At 41.8% G+C, this 9,438-nt stretch overlaps 1 long non-coding RNA gene across 1 annotated transcript in view; it reads right to left on the reverse strand.

The window, feature by feature from the left end:
• LOC116685989 (uncharacterized) overlaps window positions 1-9,348 on the reverse strand; it is a 12,250-nt gene extending 2,902 nt beyond the window's left edge. Inside the window, exons 1-2 of the long non-coding RNA XR_004331106.1 lie at window positions 9,339-9,348; window positions 7,947-7,952 (exon numbers count right to left, since the gene is read on the reverse strand). This is a non-coding gene — a long non-coding RNA (uncharacterized LOC116685989). The remainder of the gene's footprint in view (window positions 1-7,946; window positions 7,953-9,338) is intronic.
• Window positions 9,349-9,438: the final 90 nt, after the last annotated feature.

Below are 9,438 nucleotides of genomic sequence, written 5' to 3' on the forward strand. Positions count from 1 at the left end.
CTGCAACCAAGATCTTGTTGCCATCCTAACCCAAGGAAATATGCTGTGGGAAAAGAAAACATAAGGACTCTTAGGTTAGAGCTTGGTTAGTGACAAGCATTTCTGAGACAGGATCCACACAAATGGAAAGGGAGAGGGGAGAGCAGCCCAGTGTGTCAAAGGAAGGAAGGAAATCCCCCGGCGGTGTAGAACAGCATAACATAAGGAGAGGAGCCTGGTCGGGCTAAAACTCTCCCCAGCCAGATTGGGCTTTACTGGCCTGCCTCCTTCTATTTTTAAGTGATTGATCCGAATTTATTACTTGAAGCCTATATTGGCGTGATCTTGTGCTATCGCAAATTGCAAATATCCGGCGTCTGTGCAAGGTAAGCTTTCTGTTAAATCTTTCCTAGATCAATTACTTGGAAAGTTTCCTTGGCTAAACAGAAAAAGAACGTGTCTTACACAAAGGCAAAATCCATCAACATAAGTTTACAGTACCAAACATTAATAGCCAAACAGTGACCGCCCATTTTTGTAATGGCTCTGGTTCCGAAGAGACTTCCCCCTTTTAATATCTCCATTGCCCTAAAAGAAAATGCTTATATAAAATTGCCTAGGATTGTGGGAAGTGTTCCATGACACATGAGTAAAACATGTTTTTTTATTTAAAACAAGATTGAGTTCTCTTTTTTCAAGATAATGTTCTTTTATTTAAAACAGCTAAAGAGATACAGGAAATAGGTAAAAGAGAAGGGTGATGACATGGAGCAAAGGGCCTTGGGTCAGATCTGAACCCAGGCCGCTTGTTATGGTTGGGGTCCAGCTTGCCGTGAGTTGTCTGTTTTCTACTTTGTTCTGGCTTTTCTGTTGTCCTGCCCTGTGTTTTCTGCTGTGTGGTTTCTCCCTTTCTCCTGCCAAAGCCAGCTGACTACACACACCTGACAATCATCAACAATCAACCGCTCCCGCTGCTCACACCTGCCTGTCATCAACCTTCACCAACAGTATATCTACCCCGGCTCGCCATCCACTCTTCGGTTGATCGTTACTATCACACTGTGTCATCTCCACCCCTGCTCCTGCCACCGGTCAGCTGGCTCTCTTCCTGGTCCTCCTCCCCCGGCGCCCCGCTTCATCCAGCCTCCTGCTCAGCTCCCGGTGCCTGTATCTCCTCCTTGGCTCCAGCTCCCGGTGTTCCCACGAGTTCCGTCCGTATCTCTTCTTCGGTCTCCAGTCTCCGCCCGTGCCTGTGCGTTCCCCTCGGCCATCTGCCCCATGTTCTTCCTGGGCTTCTGTTTCCTGGCTTCCCGGTCCTCGGCGTTCACCTTTCAAATAACATTTTTCTTCCAATAAATCCTTTTTCCTCAGCCGTGCATTTGAGTCCTCCTCTCTTTGCATTACACTGCTGGCAAAGACTAAGCCTACATGGTGCGCACACACCAGGAGAGGTGAGGAGGATGCCCCAAGAATGGTTTAGCATTAACATTTGCATTTGTTTCACAATCTTCTAGCTCATGATCTGGCTAGTAATCAAAACCAAATGGAGAAAAATAATGGGATTTTTACTTTAGGAACCACCTTGAACACTAAATGGCTATTTATTTAGTAACTTTAGTAAAGTTGAAGTAAGTCTCCAACCCTGTCAATCTACCTGCTACATTGGCAAGTAGCCAATGAGAATTGAATGATTCAGATGCATAACTATTGGTAATCAGGGTACGCAGTTGCTTACGGGCCCGGACCAATCAAGGGCCTGCATCACAGGAAGACATTGATTGACAGCCGGGCCTCCCTATCTCATTTTCATTATTTGCGACAATCCCAGCAGTCCCACGTGCAGCCACTGACCAATCGCGAGTGAGAAGGGGTCAAATTAATTTCTGTTTTTCTGATATGAAGACGAGCTGTGTGTGACGCAAACATCTCACATTAACCAACACAACGTCCAGTGTAAGACGCCCTGCCAACCACTAAACAATTAACATCAATGCTGATGCTGAAACTTGCTATTGTTTCAATCCCGTCGGCTCGCTGCAGCCGGCAGGGCTACTGTTACGTTCACACACACACACACACACACACACACAGTGGATGCAGGAAAAACTGCAGATGAGATGTACAGGAAGACTTAAATTGAGGACAGCTACATTATTGTAGGTGCAATGATAAGTTAAAGTTCAATAAGTACTTTATCAAACTGTATGAATATGTGTCCCAGCCCAGGATAGGAAATTATGCCTGTATGCTGGATTATCAAGGCGGGCCCCCCACAGCACGTGATGACGGAGCAACGTCCATGAGTAGGCTACCATGAATAGGACAGGATAGGATCATAGAGACATAGAAATTCCTCTGTCTGCTTTGTGACAATTTTTATAAAAGAAAAAGAAATTACACATTACGGCTCAGCTCCTACTACTTGAGCCCCGTCTTTCTGTGTGTCTCTACCACGTGCAATGTTAGACAGCCAATCACAAACATTATTAAGAGTGCGCGCTTATTGGCTCACTGACGCCAATGAGTATTAAGTATTGAAATTGGGTATTGAATGATAAGGCTTTTTATGATACTTGGTACTTCAGAGGCAATTTGGATGGTGCCTAAAAAGTACTGAATTTGGTACCGAGCGCTATGCAGTGTTGTTGATAGTGATTGATACTTCTGTACAGCAAGCACAGTTGCTTTTTAGTTTTCATTCCGTGTTCTGTCGGTATCCTGAGGGCATGGATCAGCAGGATCTTTCTCAGCTCCTGTGGGTGCCCACAGCATGTGTTGTTGAATGAAGTACAAGAGCTCTACTACCAGGGCCTAATGTGGTGCAAGCGACTTGGCTACCTTTTTCTCCCCCTCTGCCTCTGAGTCTGCCTGCTTCATCTGCTAAATGAAAGAGGAAAACAATTCACCAGCTCGGCTTTCAGGATTGGTGCAGATCTAATGCTCAGCTCACGTGGAAGAGCACAACGTGCATGGATGATTGAATGAAGCAAAAGGGCATTCCCCCAGACTCCGTGTGAAGTCTGCCGTCTTCTTCTGCAGAATCCATCTATCGCAGGAAAACAGTCTATCAGGATGAGCAACTTCTAGGGGTGGGGTTTCATTTCTCTGCTCACATGTAATGACACAGAATTGATGAATGAAACAAAAGGGCACAACGGGAGCTGCTATTTTTACCTTTAAAGCCGTGTGCTGCGTGACAGGTTGGCTCTGGGTTTATAGGTGCGTTTGTGTGGAATGGAAGTCACTGATTCTGGGCTCTGCATATGGCCCAGCCAAAAATTGATTCATCATTTCAACTTCTCAAATCAACGGCACAAGGGCGGAAAATGTATTTTTCCTCTCCTTTAACGTTGTAATTTTCTGCTCCTGATCACAATACGTGAGTTTCATGCATAACATGGTGGCACCATCAGGAGAGTGTATCCATGCTGGGAGTGGGAGACTGGACACAAGCTGGTGTTACATCTATCAGTGCTCATGGTGTCTGCCAAAAACACTCTCTGGCAAAAACCTGCTGTGAACTTTGTTATGGAACCTTGAACTTTGAACACTGATAATTACCAGTATCAATGGACATAGAGGCAGGTGCATTCTGGATTACTAATTTGTCCCAAACAGAAAAAATTAAAACATGGGGATCTTGCGATATTTAGGCTATGTTTAGATGGAAACAAACCGAACAGAAAACGCAAAAGTGTGGTTGTGTTCTCACTTTTTATTCCACGTTAAGACAGGTGTTTAGGGGGGAAATCTGCGTGCATATGGGGATGCTAAAGTGTGTGAGATTTGATATAGTATGCACACCAGGCAGCTAGGTGGTAATGTGAAGCACTGCAACAGAACACCACCAGGTCCGTGCGCCTGCGTAGATCCTTCCTTCTAGTTCTCTCCCTAGTAGCATGAAACCAAAACATGGCGAAGCAAACATGTTTTGAAAATGTTGTGTGGACAGACGAGCAGGTGGAGTTATTGCTCCAAACAGCCTTCAGATTACAAAGCCACAACAGGGCGTGGACTGGGAGTCCTGCCAGTCAAAATGTACAGACACGTTTATCAGAGCTGCTGGGGCAACTTGAAGGTCCGACCTATGGAAATAATCCAACAGGTTTTTTGTTATTTTCGTGTACTGGTGCATGCACCGTGAGCAGATCGGAGCAGACTTTTATGTTTTTACCCTTTAGACGGAAACGCAACAGTGGAGCGTTTTTAAGATTTCAGCTCGGGAGGGTGTTTTGTTTTAGGGGTGATCCGAGTATCCGGCTGAAAAGAGTATCCGGTGCGGATAAAGCACTTTTGCCGAGCACAAGTATTATCCGAGTAATATGAGTCAATATCCGTGCTCGGATTGAATACAACAGCTCAACTGGCCGCGCAGCGTTCTGTGATAATCAACTCACTGAACTAGCATTGGATTGTTGTCAAGGTAGTAGCAAAATCTCTACTGGCTAGCTACCGTTAGCTAGTTTAGTTAAGTTAGCCTTGACAACAATCCAATGCTAGTTCAGTGATTTGGAAAACATGCTTACGGAGGTGGCCTGCGGTGGCCCTGAGGCTGTCGAATAAGTTTGTACAGCCACCGGGACGGCTCTGCCGATGTTCTCGTCTAACGCGGATTCGTTGGACATTTCGCAGTGTGACCATGGCCGACAGTAGCTTACCGTAGCTTGTCGGGGGCGGGCGGGGATAGGCTCTAGCTGGCCTTAACGCAAGCAAACATGACAAATCAGTCAAAGTGAGCCCCCCCCCGTGACTGGCTATAGTGGCTACAGGTCATAAGTCCGGCACCATTCATAAAAGTGACACTAAAAACTCAAAGTACTCTTCAAATACAGTTTCTCCAACTGTGTTTATTATTTAATTATCACGTTTATCCAAGCTAAAGAGTCCATATCCCCGGATGAGATGATTTTTATTCGTTATTTGACAACATAAACATTAACTGACCTCCTCGAGCTTTTATTTTGGTACTTCCGGTTACCGGCATTTCATTTGCATATTAGCTAAATATTTAGTTTCACCCGAAACATTTAGATTTAACATTTAGATTTAGATTTAACATTTAGATTTAGATTTAACATTTAGATTTAGATTTAATATTTAGATTTAACATTTAGATTTAGATTTAACATTTAGATTTAGATTTAACATTTAGATTTGACATTTAGATTTAACATTTAGATTTAACATTTAGATTTAACATTTAGATTTACATTTGATAAGATTTAGATTAAGATTTAGATTTAACATTTAGATTTAACATTTTAGATTTAACATTTAGATTAACATTTAGATAAGATTTATTTAACTTTAGATTTACCATTTAGATTAACATTATATTTAGATTTTTAACATTTGATTTAATATTTAGATTAACATTTAGGTTTAGATTTAGATTTAACTTTAGATTTAGTTTAACATTTAGGTTTAGATTTAGCATTTAGATTTAACATTTATGTGTAACATTTAATATTTGGATTTAATTATTTAAAATATTTCTAAGTTGACAAATATTGTTGTAAATGTGCAAGAAAGTGACCCTCAAAATTTCATACCAGTTTTTTAAACATTATTTAAAGTTAAATGTGACAAAATGTTGCTGTTATTTTCAGCGTGAGCCGCTTTACAAACGGCGCCCCATATCTATGAGCTGAGCGGACTATATTAATATCTCCCGTTGCTAAGGGTGGCAAGTCGTATGTATCTATGGTCCGTTCTAACATTTGCACTTCATAAGAACCGTGATGGGGAGGATTGTTCCAACTATTAGTCAAACCCTTAGGCGTAACCGGGGAAACAAAGTTACTGTTTGGAAACCTTTAGATTTCAATAGTAAAAGATATTATGAATAATGTTATTATAATAATGTTTAAAAAAAAATTGTCAATGTGTCAATTGTCAATGGACACCTCATTGGGCATTAACCTTCCTTAAGCCTGTAATTTTTGTTTTGTTTGTTTAGAAAAATGGTGTTGTCCAGCAGCATTTTTTTCTGTTATACTCATAAGATATTTCACTCCACAACACAGACAAGAAAACTCTGAACAATTAACATTTAAAGTGACTATAACTAACTTTTGAATGTTTCTGAAACTATAATTTTTCATCAGATGATCATAAAAGATGTGTAACAGCAAAACAAGAATGACAGTGAAAAGAATGCTATTTTTCAATAGTTTTTATTAATCCCTTTACCCGGGTCTATTTACTCCTGCTAAATCACAAAATGGTTTACAGCATGCAGACGGCGCTACAGAGCACACGTTCTGATGGGTCACAGGTTTGGGCGTAACACTGTTAAAGCCTGTGATAGTGTATCCAGCCGGGTAAAGTGTAGCAGGAGATTTTTTTAAAAAAGGCTTAATTGTGTTTTAATTTTTATACGTTTTAGTTCTGTTTTAGTTATGTCTGATACGGTCGCAGGGCCATCACAGGAAAAAGGAATTTAAATGAAGAACAAAATAAAGCTAAAAGGGGTGACAGATGACGTGTAAAATCATGCGTAAGTTAGGCTTTCAAAAAAAAAAAGGAAAAAATAAAAAAATGACCGGGGCTGGCCCTGGTAGATTCAATTCAATTCAATTCAATTTCATCTATAGTATCAAATCATAACAAGAGTTATCTCCAGACATTTTACAGATTGAGTAGGTTTGGACCACACTATAATTTACAAAGCCCCCAACCATTCTAGTAGTTCCCCCAAGAGCAAGCAACAGTGCGACAGTGGCGGGGAAAAACTCCTTTTAGCGAGAAACCTCTGACACACCCATGCACCTGGTAGGCGGTGTCTGACGGGACGGTTGGGGTTGAAAATGAGGAGCGGCAATAACAGTCACAGTAAAAGATAATGGAACAGTGACTAGAAATAGTAGTTTGTAGTAGTTCATGGCATAGCAGGGCACTGATGGGCGTTCCAGGGCACCGTAGAGCATAGCAGGATGTAACAGGGCCACAGCTGCAACCATGATTTTGGAGCCTCCCTGATCCAAGGAAACAGGCTGGGAGAAAAAGACTGGACTGGAATAACTCCCCAGAAGTAGGTTGTCATTTGTTGGGGCGTAGCACTGGATGATATTCATGTTTAATTTCCTCTTCTTTGTTTCAAACGAAACTGTAATACATGCTGCTTTGCAATTAATTTATCAAAGAGGCTGTACTCGACACTCAGAACACTAATATAGCAGTAAAGAACTATTTGTCTTGTGAAGATATAGTGGAGTAATGGCGTCTTGGGCAGAGAATGAAGTCACAGACCGTCTGTGTGTTGTAATCGGTGCTTCTCTGTTCTATATTTTGGTGGCCGGTCCAGTTCTGCTGGGGTGTGAGTCACTCTTACTGGCGCGATTGTTGAAACTAGTGATGTCCAAATTAAGCTTCATGAAACACTAGCTGTATTTGTTGACTCAACTAGATGGCACTCTTGGTTTAAAAGAAAAAAAGCTCAAGTAATGACAATTCAGTGTGCTTTCAACCCTTTGTTGAACAGAGAGCACCATCTAGTGGGCTCAGAAAATACACAAAATGCTTCATGAATCTTCACTAGTTGGCCCTCCCTTTGGGTCATGTGTATTAGTTGCTTTTCCTCTCAACAACAATGCTGGGGAAACACACTACAGAATATATCAGCAGCCTCAGTAAAAAATATATTATATCAGCAATCCAAAAACTCCTTACCTGTCAAGTCCCTGTAGACTCACACAGAGCACATCCTGCTGAAATGAAACTAAACTAAAAATGAATGTTTGGGACTTTGTGAGACAGTCACTTTTCTCTTATAAATATGCTAAATGATAACAAAGCCCATGGCTTGGGAACAAAAAGCAAGCAAGACGAAAAAAAAGCCTTTTGTTGCAAAAAGAAATAACCTTAAAGTGCCCATATTATGAAATAATGTATTATTTTGTTTCTCTGGTGCTTCCACACGCATATAAACTTGAAAAAAAACATCCATGCTGTTTTGAGTGAGATACGGGTTTCTGTTACCTTCAGTCTCTGGGTGAGCTGGTCAAAATCGGCAGGGCCGTGCCCGGGTTATCCATAAGGGGAAGTGGGCCGGGGGGACCAACCATTCACAACCAGTGGGGGGGGCACCACATGACACAAGCTTTTACCATTTCTTTCGTAAATTGTTATATTATTCACTTAAAATTGTTGAAAACCATACATTACTTGTTAATGAACACTAATTTCACAATAATAATAATATAACATTATAAATAAATAAATATTACAAGACCACTATCACTCCCCCTCCCTTAATCTGTCAGAGTTGGTCCACAAGTACAACTGTATCATTTGGGGGATAGGGGGTTTAAACAATAATCAAAAGTGACCAGTTTAACCCCCCCAATATTAACTGTGGTTGACTTTCTTGATTCAATGCAACTAGCAAGCAAAGACAATCACTTTTTCATACAACCCCCCCCACCTTTGAGTGAGACAAACCCCCAAACCCTTCTCATATGGCGGGTGTGCGTTGTGATTTTATTCAGTGTGTTAGGGGTTAGTGAGACCCAGAACACAGAGATACAAAAATACTCAGTAAACAGGATAAAGTAAAGGTGGTTTAATGGACGCAGAGGTAATTCCAACAGAACAGGTGACAGGTCGGTGGGATGGTGGAAGGCAGCTGGGTGGATGGATCTGTACGGAGAGGCAGCGTAGAAACGGTGAACACGAGAAAAACACGAGCGCAAAGACTGTAAGCCAAGTTACCACGTGAGAGTATGTAACAAACCGGGCGCTGAAGAGGTGGTCAGCCCGGGTTTATGTATGGCAGGAGTTGATGAGTTGATGAGATACAGCTGAGTGGATGACGGAACAGGTGATGGGTAGCCACGCCTCTAGGTAGGAACGCCCTCACGGCCAGCCAGACAACAGACAAAACAAACAGAGGAAAGGGAAAGCATGCCAAAGGATGGGGGAAGACAGCAGACCTCAACACTGTGTGCAGAGAAGTGTAAAAGTCTGCACTCATATTTCTTTCAGGACTTTGTGCAATAAATCCATATTCTTAGATCTAAAATTGACAGTTGTTTGTCCATATCTTATTCATTTTCGGTCCTTTTATTGTCGTTAGCTATGATGCTAAAGCAGTTTTAGCTTTCCCATGATGCTTTTGAAAGTTCAGAGGAGTTGCTTTCAGGCCCCGTGAATTAAAGTCGGAAAAATACATACAGACCCACAATGCTGCAATATATATAGTATTGATTTTGGCTTTTTGAATTGATAGACATTTTGAATTGAGACATGGAGATGTGGTGGACTGGGGTGTAGGGGTGTAGGGGCAGGGCCGTCTACGTCATCGGCCAAAACCTTTGAATATTTGCTCGCTTAGCTGCTAGCGTGGCACGCCCTCATACTCTGCAACTGACTAGCTAGCAGTACGTACTGAGCATGTGTGACTCCCAACAAAGATGGAACAGAAGACAGATGTCTCACTCAGTAGCTAAAACAGAGAGC

This window comes from Etheostoma spectabile, unplaced genomic scaffold (assembly GCF_008692095.1).
Source record: "Etheostoma spectabile isolate EspeVRDwgs_2016 unplaced genomic scaffold, UIUC_Espe_1.0 scaffold280, whole genome shotgun sequence".
Lineage (NCBI taxonomy): Eukaryota > Metazoa > Chordata > Actinopteri > Perciformes > Percidae > Etheostoma > Etheostoma spectabile.